Consider the following 20,431-nt stretch of genomic DNA (forward strand, 5'->3'; position numbering starts at 1 on the left):
GAGGAAATTCCCACTCCCTCCGCGGCTTACGCACACAGTCACCTCAAAGGTATAGCACACAAAATACCACCCTTTGACAGTGGTGCAGACATTTTGCTGTTGCTTGGAAGAGACATTTTGAGAGTTCACAAAGTGCGCAGTCAGATCAATGGTCCGCACAATGCACCATACGCACAGAAACTGGACTTAGGCTGGGTGATAATAGGAGATGTGTGCTTAGGCAATACTCATAAGCCTTCCCAAGTCTCTACCTTTAAGACTCACGTTCTATCGGATGGAAGGCCAACTCATTTTTCCCCATGCGAAAGCCACTTTACTGTCAAGCCAGACACCTGTCTCTTAAATCGACACTTAGTACTTGGTGGTTCAAACATAAAGGACAGAACACAAAACAGAACTATAGGAAACAATGTTTTCTGCCAGACCAAGAATGACAATAAGCTTGCACCCTCCATGGAAGATCTGCAGTTCCTGAATATCATGGACAATGAGTGTTTTCAGGATGAGTCACAAAGCTGGGTGGCTCCACTGCCATTTTGCCAGCCCAGAGCATTGCTGCCTAACAATCACCGCTACGCACTCAGCCGCCTCAAGTCACTTGAACGAACTCTAGACAAAAACCCAAAAATGAAAGTTCACCTGATAGACTTTATGCAGAAAATGTTGGACAATGGGCACGCGGAGCTTGCACCCCCAGTACAAGAGAACAAAGAGCGTTGGTATCTGCCCTATTTCGGAGTGTACCATCCTCAAAAGCCGTCACAAATCCGAGTGGTATTTGACTCCAGCGCGCAGTTTGAAGGTATGTCGCTCAACACAGTGCTGTTATCAGGACCTAATCTGAACAACAGTCTATTAGGTGTGCTAGTGAGGTTCAGAAAACATCCAGTCGCAGTAACCGCAGATATCCAGCAGATGTTCTATTGCTTCCTGGTGCGCGAGGACTGCAGAGATGTACTGAGGTTTGTCTGGCACAAAGACAACGATCCACAGAAAGGGCTCGTGGATTACAGAATGTGCATGCATGTACTTGGAAACAGCCCCTCGCCTGCTGTGGCCACATATGGTTTGAGGAGGGCCGCGCAAAGGGGAGAAGCCAAATACGGGTCAGATGTTCGCCATTTCATTGAGCGTGATTTTTATGTGGATGATGCTTTAAAGTCTGTCCCCACCGAACATGATGCTATCGACCTCCTGAAACGGACACAAAACATGCTAGCAGACTCAAACCTTCGCCTCTTAAAAATAGCATCAAATAAGGTTGAAGTGATGGACGCATTCGCACCTCAAGACCGAGCCAAGGATCTCCAAAATCTGGATCTGTTCAAGGATGAACTCCCAGATCAGCGCAGTCTTGGAGTAAAGTGGAATATAATGGAGGACTATTTCACTTTTCACATTCCTCATGCTGAAAAGCCATACACACGAAGAGGAGTCCTTTCAACTGTGAACAGTGTGTTTGACCCGCTTGGGTTTTTGGCCCCAGTCACCGTTCGAGGATGTCTGCTTCTAAGAGAGTTGTCGCTACAGACAACAGAGTGGGACTCACCTCTCCCAGAGGATCTGAAAGGCAGATGGATAGAATGGCAACAGTCCCTCCAATGCCTCAGCAAAGTCAACGTTCCACGCACTTACACTAAGATGTCACTGTTACAGGCTAAATGTGTAGAACTTTGTGTCTTTTCAGATGCGTCCATGAAGGCAATATGTGCAGTGTCATACCTCAAGGTCACCACTGGGGATGGCAAGACAGAGGTTGAGTTTGCCCTAGGTAAGGCACGACTCGCTCCACAGCCAGAGCTCACTGTACCTAGGCTCGAACTCTGCGCTGCAGTAATGGCGGTTGAAATGGCAGAGGTCATATGTGAAGAGATTGATCACCCCATAGACAAAACTAGTTTCTATACAAACAGCAAGGTGGTTCTTGGTTATATTCACAACCAATCCAGACATTTTTATGTCTATGTAAACAATCGTGTGTGTCGTATTAGAGAGTCAACTACTCCAGAGCAATGGCATTTCGTTATGACCGACCAGAATCCTGCTGACCACGGCTCACGATCAGTTCCAGCCGCTGAGTTAGATCACACGACATGGTTCACAGGTCCAGCGTTTCTCCAGTGCCCTTCATACATCCATCTAGAGCAGACTGATTACAAACTGCTGGACCCAGACAACGACGCAGAGATGCGCCCAGAGGTAAAGACACTTTGCACTAACATAACAAAGGAAGTTTTGGGCTCAGGACATTGGGAGCGTTTCTCCACATGGCGCTCATTTCGGAAAACCATGTCAAACTTGATTCACATCGCACAATGCTTTTCACAATCAAACGTTAAGCCAAACTGTAAAGGATGGCACATGTGTAAAACGGCCATCACCCCAGAACTGTTAGATCAAGCAGAGACAATGATCATTAAAAATGTGCAGTTTGAAACATATACAGACGAGATAAAGCGGATCTCTGAAAAACAGAACCTCCCAAAAAACAGCCCACTGGCAAAACTAAACCCTGTGATTGGAAGTGACAATCTGCTGAGAGTTGGTGGTCGCATTAATCGCGCCGGGCTGGGAGTAAAAGACACCAACCCTATTATCTTGCCAGGCAGTCACGACATCACTACCCTCCTTGTGCGCCACCACCATGAGAAAGTAAGCCATCAAGGCAGGCATTTTACAGAGGGCGCTGTCCGAGAAAGTGGCTTGTGGATTGTAGGAGGAAAAGGCTGTATTTGCAGAGTCATAAGTAAATGTGTGACATGTAAGAAGCTGAGAGGGAAGTTTGAGGAGCAATTAATGAGTGATTTGCCCGTAGATCGCCTCCAAGTTGAGCCCCCCTTTTCTTACGTGGGTATGGACATGTTTGGCCCATGGGAAGTAACTACAAGGCGTACAAGAGGGGGACAAGCAAACAGGAAGCGGTGGGCAATATTATTCACGTGCCTGTGAACAAGGGCTGTCCACATTGAACTAGTGGAGGAGATGAGCTCTTCAAGTTTCATTAATGCACTGAGGCATTTCTTCGCCCTCCGAGGACCCGGAAAACAACTGCGCTCGGACTGCGGCACTAATTTCATTGGTGCTCACAAAGAGATGGCCACAAATGCACCAGAGAAGGACAAAGTGCAACACTTTCTGCAGGACCAGAAGTGTTCCTGGGTTTTCAATCCTCCCCATTCTTCCCACATGGAGGGAGTATGGGAACGGATGATTGGTTTAGCACGGCGAATACTTGATAGAATAGAATAGAATTCAACTTTATTGTCATTGCACATGCACAGGTACAGGGCAACGAAATGCAGTGATAACATGCTGCTGCAAACTGGTCGTGTTCAACTCACTCATGAGATCTTGATCACATTTCTTGCGGAAGTCACAGCTATACTGAATGCACGACCGTTGTTGCTAGTATCATCAGACCCAGAACATCCTCACATTCTATCACCGGCGATGCTGCTGACACAAAAGACTGGAGTTGTACCCACCATCTGTGATGATGTAGGACCCAAAGAAATGCTCAGAAGCCATTGGAAGCGGGTTCAGTTCCTTGCAGACACCTTCTGGAGCAGATGGCGCAAGGAATATTTGCACAGCCTCCAAATTCGTCAAAAGTGGCACCACAAGAACATTGACATTAAACAGGGAGAATTCGTTCTCCTCAAGGACAAACAAACAAGAAGAAATGAGTGGCCAATGGGCGTAATCGAAAAGACAGTTGCGAGCGAAGATGGAATTATCAGAAAGGCCGAAGTTAGAGTTGCTTCCAAGGGGAATGTTAAGACTTATCGGGGCCTGGAGCCTGGGGCTCGCTCGGGCCACTTCGGAGGTGGGGTGCCCCCGGTCTCTCGGCCTGGGGCTCGGTCACTCAGGCACGGCTGGCTGCCGGCGGAGCTCACGGGCGCGTCACTGCAACTCCCCCTGGCTTCTGCTCTGCGGCTGCTGAGTGAGCCCTCATCTGGGACTCTCCTCAGCTCTTTCTGGGACAGTGGCGCGGCTGCCCCTCTGTTGGTCTTCCTTGGTCTCCTGTGTTCTGGGGGCCTTTGGATCTCCTCCATACCTGCTTCATGCCCTGGAGGACGGGGCTGTGGCCCCCCCACACCCTCTAGCAGATCATTACATGGAGGAACCTTTAAAAAAAACAAAAAAACAAGCGCGTCATCTGCTCATTCTGTTGGTTTTTGTCTTTTGCCCTTCTCCCCCGTCCCTCTTCTCAGCTGTTTCTCTTTCCCTCTTTCTTTCTCCCCTTCTTTCCCCCAGTCAAGTCTGTCCCGTATTCAGTAAGTGAAAATAAAATAAACAATAAAAGGTGAATCAAATGGACCATTACGGCAAGGCTGGGATGGTCAATTTGGTAAAGTAAATCCGTTGGGCATCTTTCTTTGCCTTTAGACAACAATTCTGATGGCAAAAGTACGGTGGCCCCTAGAGACAAAGCACGTACAAACTCCAAAACACTTGCAAAATCCAAAACACTTGCAAATTCCAAAACACGTACAAACTCCAAAACACTTGCAAACTAAAAAACACATGCAAATTCCAAAACACGTACAAATTCCAAAACACGTACAAATTCCAAAACACGTACAAATTCCAAAACACTTGCAAAATCCAAAACACTTGCAAACTCAAAAACACATGCAAATTCCAAAGCACGTACAAATTCCAAAACACGTACAAATTCCAAAACACTTGTAAAATCCAAAACACTTGCAAACCCAAAAACACATGCAAATTCCAAAACACAACGGAAGTGCTCCAGGACGCTAGGGGCAGTGTTGAGCTTTTGTTACCTAGTAACTACACAAGCCAGGAAGTACCAATGACCGGATTTGGGGTTTGCAGCCTTAAAGGCCGCATTTTAAGGCCGATTACGTCACAGCGACAAGAGAAGGCTTTCCCAATTCAAAGGCTGCTCGAAATGCGGCCCTCAAATGCGTCCATAATTTCCCTGAATTTTAAGGATGGGTCGGTGTAGCCTTCATGGCCCAACATATCCCAGACTTCATAGTGCGGTGGTGGTGTGGATAATTTTGCCGAAAAAAAACGGTGGAAGCGGAGCGGAGGAAGAGTAAACTTTCAGAAGTAAGTACTGAATATTATGTCACTTATTTATGCGCAAATATTTTTTTAATGAAGAACATTAAACCATTATTGTTGGCCACATGTCGGGAAAGTTATGTGACATTAGTCATGTCTGTACTTTCAGAATTAACTTGGTTTTAAAGCCTTTACTTTAAAAAAATATATATATATAGTCGACCTTAATCTTACAGAGATTGTGATGATTTTGTGGATAATTAAAGTCAGTCATATATCCACAAACACAACAAGCTGAAAGTCAGTGATGCTGCTCGGTTTGCAGTCCTGAATATCACAGCACAAGGAAGATTCACTGCACTGTTAATGTTAGCTATGTTATATTGCTGCCTCTGTTTGGTGGTGTCGAGCCAAACTGACTTTAACGTGTGTTTGAACGAGCTGACTTGTTAAGCTGAAAGAAAGATGCTTTAATCACAGGAGTCACACATGTGTCCACTGCACCATCTGGGAACTCTTCTTGTTTCGTAATCAGAATCAGAATCAGAATCGTGTTTATTGGCCAAGTATATGTGCAGACACATACAGGGAATTTGGTTCCGGTAGATGGTGGCTCTCAAGCACAGCAATGTAAATCACACACACACACACACACACACACACACACACGTGTCTATATATACACATTACACATGCATACATAATAACACAAACACTAAATCCTCCTTCTTTTGTGCTGTTTTGTAGCAGTGTATACACCTGAGACTTTCACCTGTCTGTCCTGCACTCGCTCTCTGTTTCTTTCTCTCTGATTGTGGAATAAAAGTATGAACATGTGTTTATAAGTCACACTTGTGTTTGAATCCTGCAGCTTATCACACATTTGATTTCCATGTGTGACAACTGCAAGTGTCGAGAGTGAGGACAGACTGAGGGACCCACTGCTGCACATCATCTGTGAGGCTTTGCACCCCTGATGATCCACCAGGACAAACTCAGCAGTGTGTGAGGAAGAGGAGGAGGAAGAGCCAGCAGCAGCTGACAGATGGAGAGAATAGACAGACTGTTCCCTGTTTGTGAAGGACTGCTAGAAAAGTTTAAAATAACTAATTGTCTGTCCTGAATCAGTCTTATTAGGTAATGTTCAAATAATTTTATCATTCCAGTGTTTTCAGTGTGGGAGAAAGTACTCAGGGCCTTCAAGTTACACACTATGAAAGGCAGCAACAAGTGTAATATTCAGAAACCTAAAGTATGTATCAGCAGCAGAATGGACCTAAAAATAAATGTTTGTTCCAGTTCTATGAAGCTTTGAGTATTTTGGATCAGTAGCACTGCTGTGTTTGTTGCATCATATTGCTGTAATTGTTTATATGCTTTATATATTCTGAGGTAAGTTGATCTATAGTGTTACATCATATTCTATAAGGATGTTATGTGTTTGTAGACTTTCTGCCCAGTTTGACCCATTTAGCAAAAGCCAGCCTGTTTAAGGCTCTGATATCTATTCTGTATGACTTAAAGCAGTTATGACATGGTCTGATTTTCTCACCCAATAAAGGAATATTTCATATATCAGTCTACTCTTCATTTTATCAGAAACAGTTATCACAGCTTGTACATTTTCTTTTTATAAATATATGTAAGCAATGAGCCAAATTTAGTAATGCCAACATGAAGGAACAACATTTGTCTCTTATATATGATACACCTATATATGCACTGTCAAAGATACTTGTCTTTGAGTGAAGATTTAAGGTGATAAGACATATAAATAACTGCAACTTGAATCTGTACTGAAGCTCAGTATTTGACACAGAGTTCATGTTCACTGCTGTAATAGCTAATAATGATTAATATAATAACTATAATATTGGCCATATTATATTTACATTACCAAAGTGATATGACTTTAGTCTCATGAACAACATCAGCTAATTCTTATTTACTAATTAATCTTGAAATAACTGTTCAGTACAGAAATGAAGCCCAAAAATCATGTTTTACTGTCCTGTGGTCTCAGCCTCAGATACTTATCAAATCACACAAAGCTCTTGTAGAAACAAACAAACAAATGAACAAAATATGTTCTCCCTCATTTCTGTCAAACCAAGTTGTATGACACGTTTCCAGCGGTTAGTATCATGGTTGCTAGGCAACCTGGGAAGCGCGACGGAGACTAGACCGTCCCATACAGACAAACTTGCCGTTTATTTTGCAAATCGAGCTCAACACTGCCCCTAGCGTCCTGGAGCACTTCCGTTGTGTTTTGGAATTTGCATGTGTTTTTGAGTTTGCAAGTGTTTTGGATTTTGCAAGTGTTTTGGAATTTGTACGTGTTTTGGAATTTGTACGTGTTTTGGAATTTGCATGTGTTTTTTAGTTTGCAAGTGTTTTGGAATTTGTACGTGTTTTGGAATTTGCATGTGTTTTTTTAGTTTGCAAGTGTTTTGGAGTTTGCAAGTGTTTTGGAGTTTGTACGTGTTTTGGAGTTTGCATGTGTTTTGGAGTTTGTACGTGCTTTGTCTCTAGGGGCCACCGTACAAAAGAGCCAAACGGTACAGGCAAAAAAAAAAAAAAAAAAAAAAAAGACTTATTATAGACCCATTTCTGAAATGGTTTTTCTGTTATCTAGTGACGTTTAGATATCTGTTGTGGTATCCCTAAGATACCAGGCGGGGAGTGTTCTGACTATTGTTAAATTTGTACATGTTTGATTTGTTTGGTTAGTGCACTGGGCCTTTAATAGAAAGGCATGGTCCGTGTGCAGACGGGGGAAGTGTAAGAAAGAATCAGACAATCGACTGAATGTGATCTATGCTGTGATTTATGCTGTGAAAGGCTGATAAAAAGGCATTCCCTGTGAGTATGCATTATTGTTTGGCACTTTTGTGTTGTTTAATAGCAGTTAATTAGATGCTGTATTACGCGTGCTAATTTATGTTCCGTAGACAGTTGTTTGGTGTTAGCATTAGCACTTGGTCACGCAGCTCCTCAAGTAATTATTTTAATTTGTAAAGTAAAACAAGTAAAACACAGCAAAAAATAAATTAAATCACATGGATTACGCATTCCTGATATACATCTCTGCATATCAGCATTAAAAGTTGCAGATTTGTGGTAATCTTGCATTCATTTAAGAATTCATCAAACTTGCAGTGGATGTTGGTCATCATTATTTAGCCCTATTAAGTGAATCCAGCAAATTTTGAGCAGTTAATATGATTCTTCTTTTTTTTTTTTTTTTTGCCTGTCCCATTTGGTTCTTTAGCCGTCAGAATTGTTGTCTGAGGACCAACAAGGATACCCAATGGATTTATTTTGCCAAATGGATCATCGTGGCATTGCCGTATTGGTCCATTTGATCGACCTTTGTTTTTATTATTTATTTTATTTTATGTTTAGTTGTTACAGACGGGACAGACATGAGTGAGGGATAGGAAAGGGAGAAAGAAAGAGGAAGGAAAAGAAAAACAGAAGGGGAGAGGGACAGTGAGAAAGGGGGAATAAAAAAAAAATCTCCTGGATCATCTCTTGAGAGAGAAAGAATAGAAAACAAGCAAAATAAACCAAAGCAACTTTCTAAACACAACACCATCGCATTAATCTAGCTAAGTGTAAACAGCAGTAAATACTAAATATTCAATGTTGTTGTGCAGCACGCAGGACAGTCAGCGCACAATGTGCTTTGAAGTAGCAGCCAAGAAAGGTGTAATTTAAGTCTACGAGCAGTGAACACCCGTGTGCATACCTGTGTGGATCAGCGCGCTTGTATTCAAATGGTTTCCCCATGTAATGGTCTGCAAGAGGATGTAGAGAGCCATAGCCCGGTCCCCCAGGGCATGAAGCAGGCATGGAGGAGATCCAGGCCCCAGACATCCAGAGGCCCCAGAGTGCGAGAGCCCAAGGAGGACCACCGGAGGGGCATCTGTGCCACCCTCATGGGAAGGGCTGAGGATCCCCAGACGAAGGGTCACCCAGTAGCCACCGATTCTTCTTTTTAATTTCTGAAGACTCCTGCGTTTGCCTCTAGCTGTGCATCATAAGTATTATTTTGATTGACAATCCTAGGGCCATAAAGTTTAAAAACTTTATTCAAGGTTTTAAAAGAGCCTTAAAGCTGTGAATAGTCTGTGCTGGATGGGGGTAAATAACACATTAAGCGTATGAACACAGTGTGATTGTGTTGGGTCTGTGTTTCCACAAACCCCGCTAATTCTAGAGACTTATTCATCATGAAGAAAACAAGACAGTCGATCGATCGATTATTTGCGCAAGGGAGGCCTTGTCTGTGTCCACCACGAAAATGACCCCCAGATCTGACCTCCTGCTGCTACCTTTTATTGAGAGACAGTTCACACAAAACACGTCAGAACAAAGCCACGCCCCCTTGATTCTAAGACAAAGCATTTTATTTATATGTGTGAACTTCTGTAAGTGTGTGTGTGTGTTATGTGAGGATGTGTGTGTGTGTGTGTGTGTCAGACCTCCTGCTGACCAAAGGGTCGTAAACCCAGGAAGCTTACATCAAATAAAACAGATCTTTCAGATAGGATGTATCTACAATAAAACCTCCCCCAGCACAGAGTGGTTGGAGAGGTGGTCAGGATCAAAGGAATGGCTTTGATCCTACTGCTTGAACTAAGACTGTACAAATTTAAGAAACACAATGGCAACATTCAACAATTAGACTTAACAGATTGTATTCAGCTCCAGGCAATGCTGTGTCCAAACATAACCACATGGTTGTAGAAGCACTGTCATGGAGACGTAGGTGTGTGATTGATTTTCTGAAGTTAAAACAAATTAGCAAACAACTAAATAAACCACTGTTGTGTTTGCGTCCAGACCAAAGCATGCTTGAATCGCACTGCTCCATCTGCTGCTTGAGTAGTTGCACCCACCTGCAGGCTTTGTTTATGTTTTTGATACAACACACTTTTTACGATATGGCATAAGAAATATGGGTTAATTTAATAGTGTGACAGCAGCCTGAGTCAGTGTTACAATGGGTTATGGCAGTCAAACTGTATATAGTAAATTGTAGTTTAGGAACCATCTGCATTGCAACTGAGTCCACAGCTGAACTACTGTTTACTTACACGTAAGATAGCCATTAAGGTTTCACTGACCAGTGCACATATGTGAAACATATGTGTAAAACACATAGGGAACCGGTGAACAGGAGAAAGTGAATATCAACAAATAATTTTCCAGTTAAATATTCAAATGGAAATGACATAGTTGGATGTGATTTGTAAAATAATAAAAAGGGTGTAAAATAAACCAACATTTTTTTAGTCATAAGAATCTGTTCATCTTACTAGTGATTCAGGTATCTCTTTGACCATCCCTCTGTCCATTTGTTCTTTGCCTCTCATTACAATCCTTTTTTTATTAGCTTAAAATAGTAGTTTGTTACTTGTAGTTTGTAGGGTAAGTAAGTATGGTGTTCCATCTGACATTTGGATGAGTGGTTCTAATATTGCAGTAGAGCAACTGCTGCCTGCTCCACTCTGTGTGTAAGAGAGGGGCACACATACCCACACAGCTAACCCTACCTTGGACTATAATTGTAACTGTAACGCTAAAAGAAAGCTTTGACCCTAAAAAAGCCTCTAACGGGGGCATAAAAATGGAGCAGTTTAACCTTCCAGAATTTAATGACCCTGATCATCTGAAGTCAAAATTGTTCAGAATGAGATATATTTGATGTGTGCTTGGTTAATTTATCCATCTTTACTGTGAAAAAAAACAAAACAAAAAACACTTGACAATTATAAAATAATCTGTGTTACAGTTACAAGTACTTTTTAATTTTTTTAATTTTTTTTACCAACAAGTATTTCATCAAAAAATTAGTTATATCACAGAATTTTTGAAAAGATCAGTAGAGACCATTTAATTACACTATTAAAGTTGTTGTTTGCTCACCTACTGTATTCACATTGTACTTATTCTATATACACATTATTTTCTTCATCATGCACTTACAGACACATCTGGGGCAGTCTTTGGGAGTCAATTATATTGTCCAAGGATTCTCTTAAGTCAGTTCAGTTCAGTTCAGTTCATTTTTATTTCAAACATTTCAAACATGTGCCTTCACAATCATTACAAAATATCATTCCATTATTTGTTTGAAAAGGAGTAGGCTGAAGTATTTACTTATTTGTCCCTACCCCCTCAAGTTTTACCTCTCATTCATTTAATTTTTTTTTTTGTCTTAAATTAAACAAACAACATATGAAACATATAAACATATGAAGTAAAACAAAACATAACATACATAAATAAAAAACAGGAAATTAGCAAGCCCCACCACAGTATAGTTTCTTTCATATGAAAAATACAGAATGTGTATATTTGCAGATACACAAGTTATGGAAAAACAACAAACCAAAACAAAACAAAAAAACAAAAAAACAACCAAAAAAGAACCGCAACACCATTACCAGCAACATTACCATCCTGGGTTAACCCCGTTTTCTTCATTCTTATACTTATTTAAAATTAGGTTTTTATATTTTACTTTAAACTGTTTTATGTTTTGACTGTCTTTTATTTCTTCTGTTAGACTGTTCCATAATTTAACTCCTGCAATTGAGATTGACATAGTTCTTAAAGTTGTTCTAGCACTTTGTATTTTTAAATTCCATTTCCCTCTTAAGTTATACCCACCTTCTCTTTCTATGAACAATTTACAGATTTCTTTGGGAAGCAATTTATTTCTGACTTTATACATTATTTGCGCTGTTTTAAGCTTCACCAAGTCTTGGAATTTAATAGCTTGCATTTTGACAAAGAGTGCATTTGTATGGTCCCTGTACCCTACATTATTTATTAATCTAATGGCCCTTTTCTGTATTATAGTTATTGTTTGTGTGTTACTTTTGTATGTGTTTCCCCAGACCTCTACACAGTAGCTCATATATGTCAGACTATAGAAGAACCACCATAATATATGTAATATTACTGAAAGACAGGTGTAGCTTTGTCAAAACACCTGTATTGTTTTTGATTCCCAACAAGGGTTTGTATAGACGTCAGTAGGAAATGGTGTTTAGCTCTCATGCTCTGTCCGCTCAGCAAACAATTTATCAATGAGTTTATGGTGTTATTCACAAAAGGGAGAGATTTAGATTCAACAGCTTTATTGTCAATACAGCAAAATACACAGAATACACAGTATACAGTGTACCGAAATTCTGTTTCACCCCAAGCCCCCCATGGTGCATTTATAAGTATATAAAAGATATATCTCAAAGAGATATAAAACTAGAAATTACAAATAAATAACATGACAAATTTCAGTAAAATTAAGGGATAAAAGGTACTAATTACTAACTATACAATACTATGATGATAACTATACAATACTAACTGTACAATAAACAAAGACAGGACAGAGACAATACAAAGTGGATTGTGCAGTAGGTATTGAATACCAGGTTCAAGTTATTGTCAAAGACGTGCAATATGCAAAATGTGCAAATGTAGTATAGTTTAGATGTGTGTTCAGTAACTATGTGACTGAGTGTGCAATTAAACATATTGTTCCCAGGTGGATTTGTGTAAGTTTTTGTTGTTTTTGAGTCTTTTGATGAGTATTGTAAGGTGTTTGTAAAGGTGTATGTGTATATTGGTCCTATGGTGGTATTGAGTTGAGGGCTCTGACTGCTGGGGGATGAAGCTCTTGCAGTGTCTGGTCATTGCGGTTTTGATGCTGCGAAACCGTCTGCCAGATGGAAAGAGGGAGAACAGTGCATGTGAGGAGTGGAAAGTGTCCTTCACTATGCTGATCGCACGTCGTATGATGTGTCTGTCGTAGAGTTGGGAGATGGGTGTGAGAGGGCCTCCAGTGATCCTCTCTGATGTCACCACTGTTGTGTCATCTGCAAACTTAATGATGCAATTTGAGCTGTGCAGTACAGTCATCTGTTAGCAGGGTGAACAGCAGTGGGCTGAGCACACAGCCCTGCGATGATCCTGTACTCAGTCTAAGGACTTTGGAGGTTTTATTTCCTATGGAGACAGACTGGGGCCTGTCAGTTAGGAAATCCAAGATCCAATTGCAGAGGGAGGTGTTTATTCCTAGTAAGTCCAACAGGTTATGGTTGGCTAATGACTGTATGATTACAGTATGTGCTGGAGACAGGGAGAAAGGGAGAGAGAAACACACATACACAAACACATGTGCACATATGTCGGGTGTTGCTATCCTAGTGGGGGCATCTTATTGACATAATGCTTTCCCTAGCCACTTACCCTTACCATAACCATCAAAAATGAATGCCTAACACTAACCCTTACACTAAACCAAACCATAGCCCAATTGTAACACTGACACTAAAACCACATTTTGAGTCTGAAAAATGCCCTCAACCTCATGGGGACTGGGATTTTGGTCCCCACAAGTATAGTAAATTTCAGATTTTGGTCCTCACCAAGATAGTGAAAGCCGGTACACACACACATTGCACTACAGCATGTAACATTTACATTTAAGGATTTGTATTCTTATTTTTACCTTTCGACAGTCTTTTGCCCCATAGCTATACTGAAAACACTAAGCCTGAGGCTTCATAACAGGACTATGTTAACCAATGGATGACATCACAACACTTTATGTTCCTTCTTTTATGCACAATAGATAGTTTCCAGAGTGCTGCATCCCTGTTAGAGGAGTCTTGAAATCACTGGTAGATTCTTCTACCTTCTTCCTTTCAGTTCTGCTCATGAGTGACTCATATTTCTCATAACTATTCACAGAAAACTGTTTTAACCCTGTGAGATCAAGGTGGAACAATAGTACAAGACGTGATATAGATCTGCATATAGCCCTGCAATCAGACACACTCCCTCAGCTTTATCAATGTAGACAATTGTACATTGCTTGAAATGCTGCCATTGCTACAGATATTAACGCATTTAAGCAAAAAAAAAACAAAACCCAAAGCTGCCTGTAAAACTTGGAGCAAATCTTGCAATTCTCTTGTCATTTCACAAGAAAGGATATTTGGACCATGACGGCTTTGTTCTCACTGTGGAATTGGTGAATATGTTATCAGGGACTCACTCATTTGCTGGAAAAGGTTCTAGATTAATATGACAACTCTAAGATCTCAGTGACACATCAAAAGATGTAAATAATTTACCTAGCAGCACCTTTACACATTGGAGACAGCATGGATCCTACTGCTGTGTAACAGCTAGAGTTGTTTAGGAAAGTGTTTGGGGTTTTTTTTTTTCAGACCTATTTTTGGGTCTGAAAGAGGTTTTTAACATTTGAATGGCTATTAATGTAATCTAATTGAAGGAGAGTGACTAAAAATCCCAGCCCTTCTTTTTAGTCCTTTTTTTGTAATATATCTTATTATAGTTTTGTAATTCATCTCCCTCTTGTCTCATCTGTTTCTATTTTTTTGTTGGCTTGATGAAATCTTCATAACAAGCAATGGGTTGAGTTGAGTTTAACTATTAGCCATAATAGTGTCAGGGCTCGGTGCACGGGCAGGCGGAGAGGAAGATCCAAACGCAAGACTCGAATACTAAATTGTAACTCAAAAAACCTCAGCTTTATTTGCTGGCAGAAAACAAACAAACTGAACACGAAGGCACTGAACACAAAGACACACAGACATAATCCGAAGGTACGACGCGACACCGAGCACGGGAAAACACAGGGCTTATATACACAGGGTGGTAATGAGGGAATGGGCAACAGGAGGGAGACACAGCTGGGAGAGATCAGGGCTAACGAGACAGGGGGAGCAAAGCTGCACACACTAACATAAGACAAAGACTTTCACAATAAAACAGGAAACATGAATCACTACTCAAAGACACGGACTCAACACAGAGAGGCAGACAGAAAATAATACATGAAACTCAAACAATACATGAGACAACAAATCCTGACCACGAATAAACAGAAAGATAGAATTCTAATAATAATCGACAAAGCACAAGAAGAACAAAACGATCATTCAAAAAATAAACCAAAACATAATAAACTCAAAATGCTGGGTCGAACCGCGGGAGTTTCTCCTTTTGGACCTTGGACTTCGCCCCCCATTTGCATTTACTTTCGAGCAGCCCGATGCGGTGAGTGAGCGTGATGCTCTGGCTTCCCCGGATTCTGGGACTTTGTTTTCTGGGGCTATTCAGAGCGGGATGAGAGACAGTGTGGATAGCTTACCTACCTTCGTGGTAACGGACCCTTCCCAAGTGGGCGTCTACAAACCCTCTGTAAAACCGAGAGACTGTTTTATCACCATTCTCCGGCTCAGTTCTGTGTCCAGCCACAAGCTTCCCAGTCTGTAGCTCAACCGTTAGCCTCCCTTAAGCCACAATTTTCACACTGTTTTTCCACCGCTGTTTCTGAGCAGGGAGACAAACTGTTTCACAACGGACCTGTTCCTCAAAGGCTGGCAACATTAGAGACCGTTACTTGCTCCGGGGCTTCCCCAGAGGCTGGGTTACTGCCCTCAGCTTACTCTGGACCCCTGGAGGCCAAGATGCCAGCTGTGAACTGCACCGGGCTGTCACTGCCTGAGCAGGGTCAGTGCTCTGCGCAGCTGCAGCCCTCCTTATGTGTGCCGGAGGCCCATGTGCCTACTGGTTTTGTTTCATATGTGCCAGAGGCCCACGTGCCTCCTGGTTTTGTTTTGTGTGTGCCGGGGGCCCAGTGCCCGCTGGTTCTGCGGCTGTTTTCGCTGGGGGGCCCGAGGAGCCCGTCCAGCCTCCTGCTTCGCCCGCTGGGGGGCCCGAGGAGCCCGTCCAGCCTCCTGCTTCGCTAGCTGGGGGCCCGAGGAGCCCGTCCAGCCTCATGCCACACCGGCTGCCACGTCAGCTGGGGGGTCCGAGGAGCCCGTCCGGCCTCCTGTGGCTGCTTCTCCACCTGTGGCTGCTTCTCCACCTGTGGCTGCAGCGCCGCCTCCTGCAGTACCACCACCGGCAGTGCTACCGCCTGCTACGGCCACACCTCAGCCTGAAGACGCAGCCTCGCCTGGTCCAGCTTCAGCCTCGCCTGGCCCAGCTTCAGCTTCAGCCTCGCCTGTTCCAGCTTCAGCTTCAGCCTCGCCCGGTCCAGCTTCACCCTCGTCTGGTCCAGCCTTCGTGTCCGCATCCTCGCCTGGTCCAGCCTTCGTGCCCGCATCCTCGCCTGGTCCAGCCTTCATGCTCGCATCCTCGTCTGGTCCAGCCTTCGTGCCCGCATCCTTGTCTGGTCCAGCCTTCGTGCCCGCATCATCGCCTGCAGCAGCTTCTTCAGCACACGCACCATCGCCTGCAGCAGCGTCTTCAGCACCCGCACCATCGCCTGCAGCAGCGTCTTCAGCACCCGCACCATCGCCTGCTGCGGCTTCCTCATCTTCGCCTGCTGCGGCTTCCTCATCTTCGCCTGCTGCGGCCCCGGCTTACGTGCCTTCAGCCTCGCCTGGCCCGGCCTCGTTTGGGTCTGGAGCTAAACGGCCGTTTTCTAGACCGCTGGCTGGGCTACTGGCCAGGCACCATCGCCTGAGTGGCCGCCGTTGCCTTCCGCACGGCCGGCCCCCGGACCCTCTTCGCCTGACTGGCCGCCGTTGCTTTCCGCACGGCCGGCCCCCTGACCGCCGTTGCCTGAGTGGCCGCCGTTGCCTTCCGCACGGCCGGCCTCCTGAACCTTTTGCACGCCACCACGGTCTTCTTCGTGGCCGGCCTCCTGAACTGTCCCATCCTGGCCTCCTGTGTTATCGGGCCCCAGGCCGGTCACCTGAACTGTGTTTCGGACTCTGCTCCCCTGTGAGTTTTGTGTACCTTTTTTGGGACTCTGGGGCCTCCATCTTTGGTCATGGCCCGGTCCCTCCGTCCTGGGCCCCCTGCCGCCCGCCCGGATCTGGTGGTGTGTTTCTGTGGCTGTCGGGGGCCAGCCCTTGAGGGGGGGGGGGGGGGGGGGGGTACTGTCATGGTTCTGCGGCCATGACTCAGTGATTTTGTGTTGGTGTTCTCTATTGTTATTACTTTCATTATTATTCGTGGCTGTTTGGGATGGTTTGTGTTTTGGGAATTAGATACGGGGTTCTGGGTTTGTGCTCCCTCTATTGGTCCCTGGTGTTAGTGTTCCCCTGTCTCGTCAGATTAATCAGGTCCAGCTGTGTCTCCCACCTGTGTGTGATTTCCCAGCGTCTCTCTGTGTATTTATAGTGTGTGTTTACCTCTTTTCCTCGTCGCGTCGTCTGTGTTCATACCCTGTGAAATCCCCTGCGTGCTCTCCCTGCTGTTCTCCCTTCATGTTCAGGTTTGCCACTCCTTTGTGTAGTTTCGCCCAGTTTAGTTCATCCTTAGTTCTGTTTTGCCATCTCCACTTTATGTTTGGTATTGTCAATAAATCGCCTTCACATCTGAGTAAGTGCTGCATTTGAGTCCTCCTTTCCACTCTTCACACGGCCGCTGCCCCGAGCCGTGACACTGAGCTTATTTGTTTCTGGTAATTTTCTGCTGCTTTATTCATTATTTGAATGTAACAAGCTTTCGTCCATATTGCTTTTATCGTGTTTTTTTTTAACACGTGACTGAAATCTTTTTGGACTATACACACTCCAGATTTCTTCAAATAGACTTCGATTAGTCGCGCACTGCACAAAGCTGGCCTTTATGGAAGAGTGGCAAGAAGAAAGCCATTGTTAACAGAAAACCATAAGAAGTCCAGTTTGCAGTTTGCCACAAGCCATTTGGGGGACACAGCAAACATGTGGAAGAAGGTGCTCTGGTCAGATGAGACCAAAATGGAACTTTTTGGCCAAAATGCAAAACGCTATGTGTGGCGGAAAACTAACACTGCACATCACCCTGAACACACCATTCCCACTGTCGAATATGGTGGTGGCAGCATCATCCTCTGGGGGTGCTTCTCTTCAGCAGGGACAGGGAAGCTGGTCAGAGTTGATGGGAAGATGGATTGAGTCAAATACAGGGCAATCTTGGAAGAAAACCTCTTGGAGTCTGCAAAAGACTTGAGACTGGGGCGGAGGTTCTCCTTCCAGCAGGACAACGACCCTAAACATAAAGCCAGGGCAACAATGGAATGGTTTAAAACAAAATATATCCATGTGTTAGAATGGCCCAGTCAAAGTCCAGATCTAAATCCAATCGAGAATCTGTGGCAAGATCTGAAAACTCCTGTTCACAAACACTTTTCATCTAATCTGACTGAGCTGGAGCTGTTTTGCAAAGAAGAATGGGCAAGGAGGGAGGAGTGCTGCAGTGAGCTCAACGGGACGGTGCTGTAGAGGCAGGTGAGAACACAGCAGATGGCGTTTGGGCTGATGACCGTTTCCTTCCCCTTTGCGCCTTTTTCGTGGAACCTGTTACAGAAAGACTGGAAACTGACTGAACTGTTGTCTTTAAATGTTTTTAAAACTAAACTCAAAGGCCTACAGACTGCCTCAATAATGTGTAATTGTTTTGTGTAATTTTTTAACTTTGTTCGTATGTATTTGTTTGGAAATGTGCTGCCTCTTGGCCAGGACTCCCTTGAAAAAGAGGTTTTTGATCTCAACGGGACATTCCTGGTTAAATAAAGGTTAAATTAAAAAAAATTGTATTATGCTCCCAACTGGGAGCAAGAAATTGTCCAAAATGTCTTAGTGTGCTGAAACATTAAGAGTTCCTTTCACTGGAATTAAGGGTCCAACTCCTGAAAAACAACCCACACCATAATCCCCCTCCACCAAACGTTACACTTGGCACATTGCAGTAAGACAAGTACAGTTCTCCTGGAAACCACCAAACCCAGTCTCATCCGTCATATTGCCAGACGAAATCACTCCAGAGAACACACCTCCACTGCTCTAGAGTTCAGTGGCAGTGTTTGCATTGCTATTGGTGATGTAAGACTTGGATGCAGCTGCTCAGCCATGTCTAGGATATTCCCTAGACACTGCTTTCTCTACAAAAAGGCATTTCAGAGAATTGAGAAAATCTTTCTTTCACCACCTATGTCCTCAGTTGATAGTACCCAATCTCCACTTTTGACAGTTTGATAATTAGCAGATCCCCTTTCCTTCCTTAGTCACTTGATAATTTTCCAGCATTGCTTCAAGGCCAACTGAAAGGCTTTAAAATGATTGTTAAAATAAAAACATGGAAAAAAAGTTTTAAATCTTTTTTTTTTTTTTTTTTTTTGCCTGTTTTAAATCAAGTCAAAACATTTTGGCCAGCACAAACTTCTTTTTAGACCACTTCAAAGATGTGCTTGTTTAGTTAAGACTTAGTGTAGGGTTAAGAATTTAGAATTTAGTATGAGATAAATGTGGGAGAATATGTTGGCACTCATAGTAGGGGTTTTGGACTGGTGATGGTTAAAAGCAAGTAGGATGCCTTAACGTCAATGAATCTCTCAACAAAGGGTTGGTGCTTTAGTTTGTAATCTTCAGTAGTATGATTGTCCGGTCTGGAACAAAGTAATGGACTATTGACCGGACCTACATTGTCACCCACAGGGGCATGTTGGTTGTATGGCAAAATTACATCAAAAATCTTCTTTGAGTTCATGGCAACTGAGAAATAAACCCAAAGAAAAAAGCACAATATTATAACATAAACAAAGAAGGACTGATGAATATTAGCACATGTGGTAGTGCATGTGGTGGAGAATGGGTGGGGGTGTGTGAAATGAGAATGAGACCATAAATATTCGTTTGTTTTCTCTGAATAGCAGAGAGGTCAGAGAGAGATACAGCAAGACTGAGAGTGCAGATATTAGTACATTTATTGTGACTGAAAAAGAAGAAGCTGTCACTTTGACTTAGCTTTACTCAGCTACTGTGCTGCAAGGTCCCTTAGTGTGTGCAATCATATATATTTGTCTTTGTGCATGTGTCTGTGCCTGTCTGTGCATGTGCATGGATGTTTATTTTACAATGTAATAATATGTTTTATAGTAAATTCATGTTACAAAAACTTTGGAATTTTGACATGACATTTTGACTCATAAGGAAAAAAGTAAATGAAAAAAAAAAAAGGTCTATTTCATTTTACTTTTAAGTGGGTCTCAAACCTGAGAAAGTTTTCAGCATCTATACTCAACTAAGCCTGGGATTTTCCCTACGCAAACAGTTCTTGATCTCCTGCCTCAGTGGAATGAGTAGTCATGGCAGCTATGCACAGTGACAAGTTCTTTTAAAATGTTTTCTTTTTATCTCCTTTTGCTTTAAGAATTGCACTACTGTGCAAAAAAAATCATAACTTAAACCTTATCTCTCATATTTTTCAGAAGCAATTTATTGAAACACATACATACATAGAACTTCTACATAAGGGAAACACAGAGTATTTAAGTCTATCATGCTTGAATGCCCATATTTGGCCTGAACCTAGCCTGAACTGACAAGCTTTCCAGATGTCTTGAAGG

The sequence above is a fragment of the Mchenga conophoros genome, linkage group LG2 (assembly GCF_057382185.1).
Source record: "Mchenga conophoros isolate Kocher_MC1m ecotype Shallow Benthic linkage group LG2, M_conophoros_male_GT1.1, whole genome shotgun sequence".
Taxonomy (NCBI): Eukaryota; Metazoa; Chordata; class Actinopteri; order Cichliformes; family Cichlidae; genus Mchenga; species Mchenga conophoros.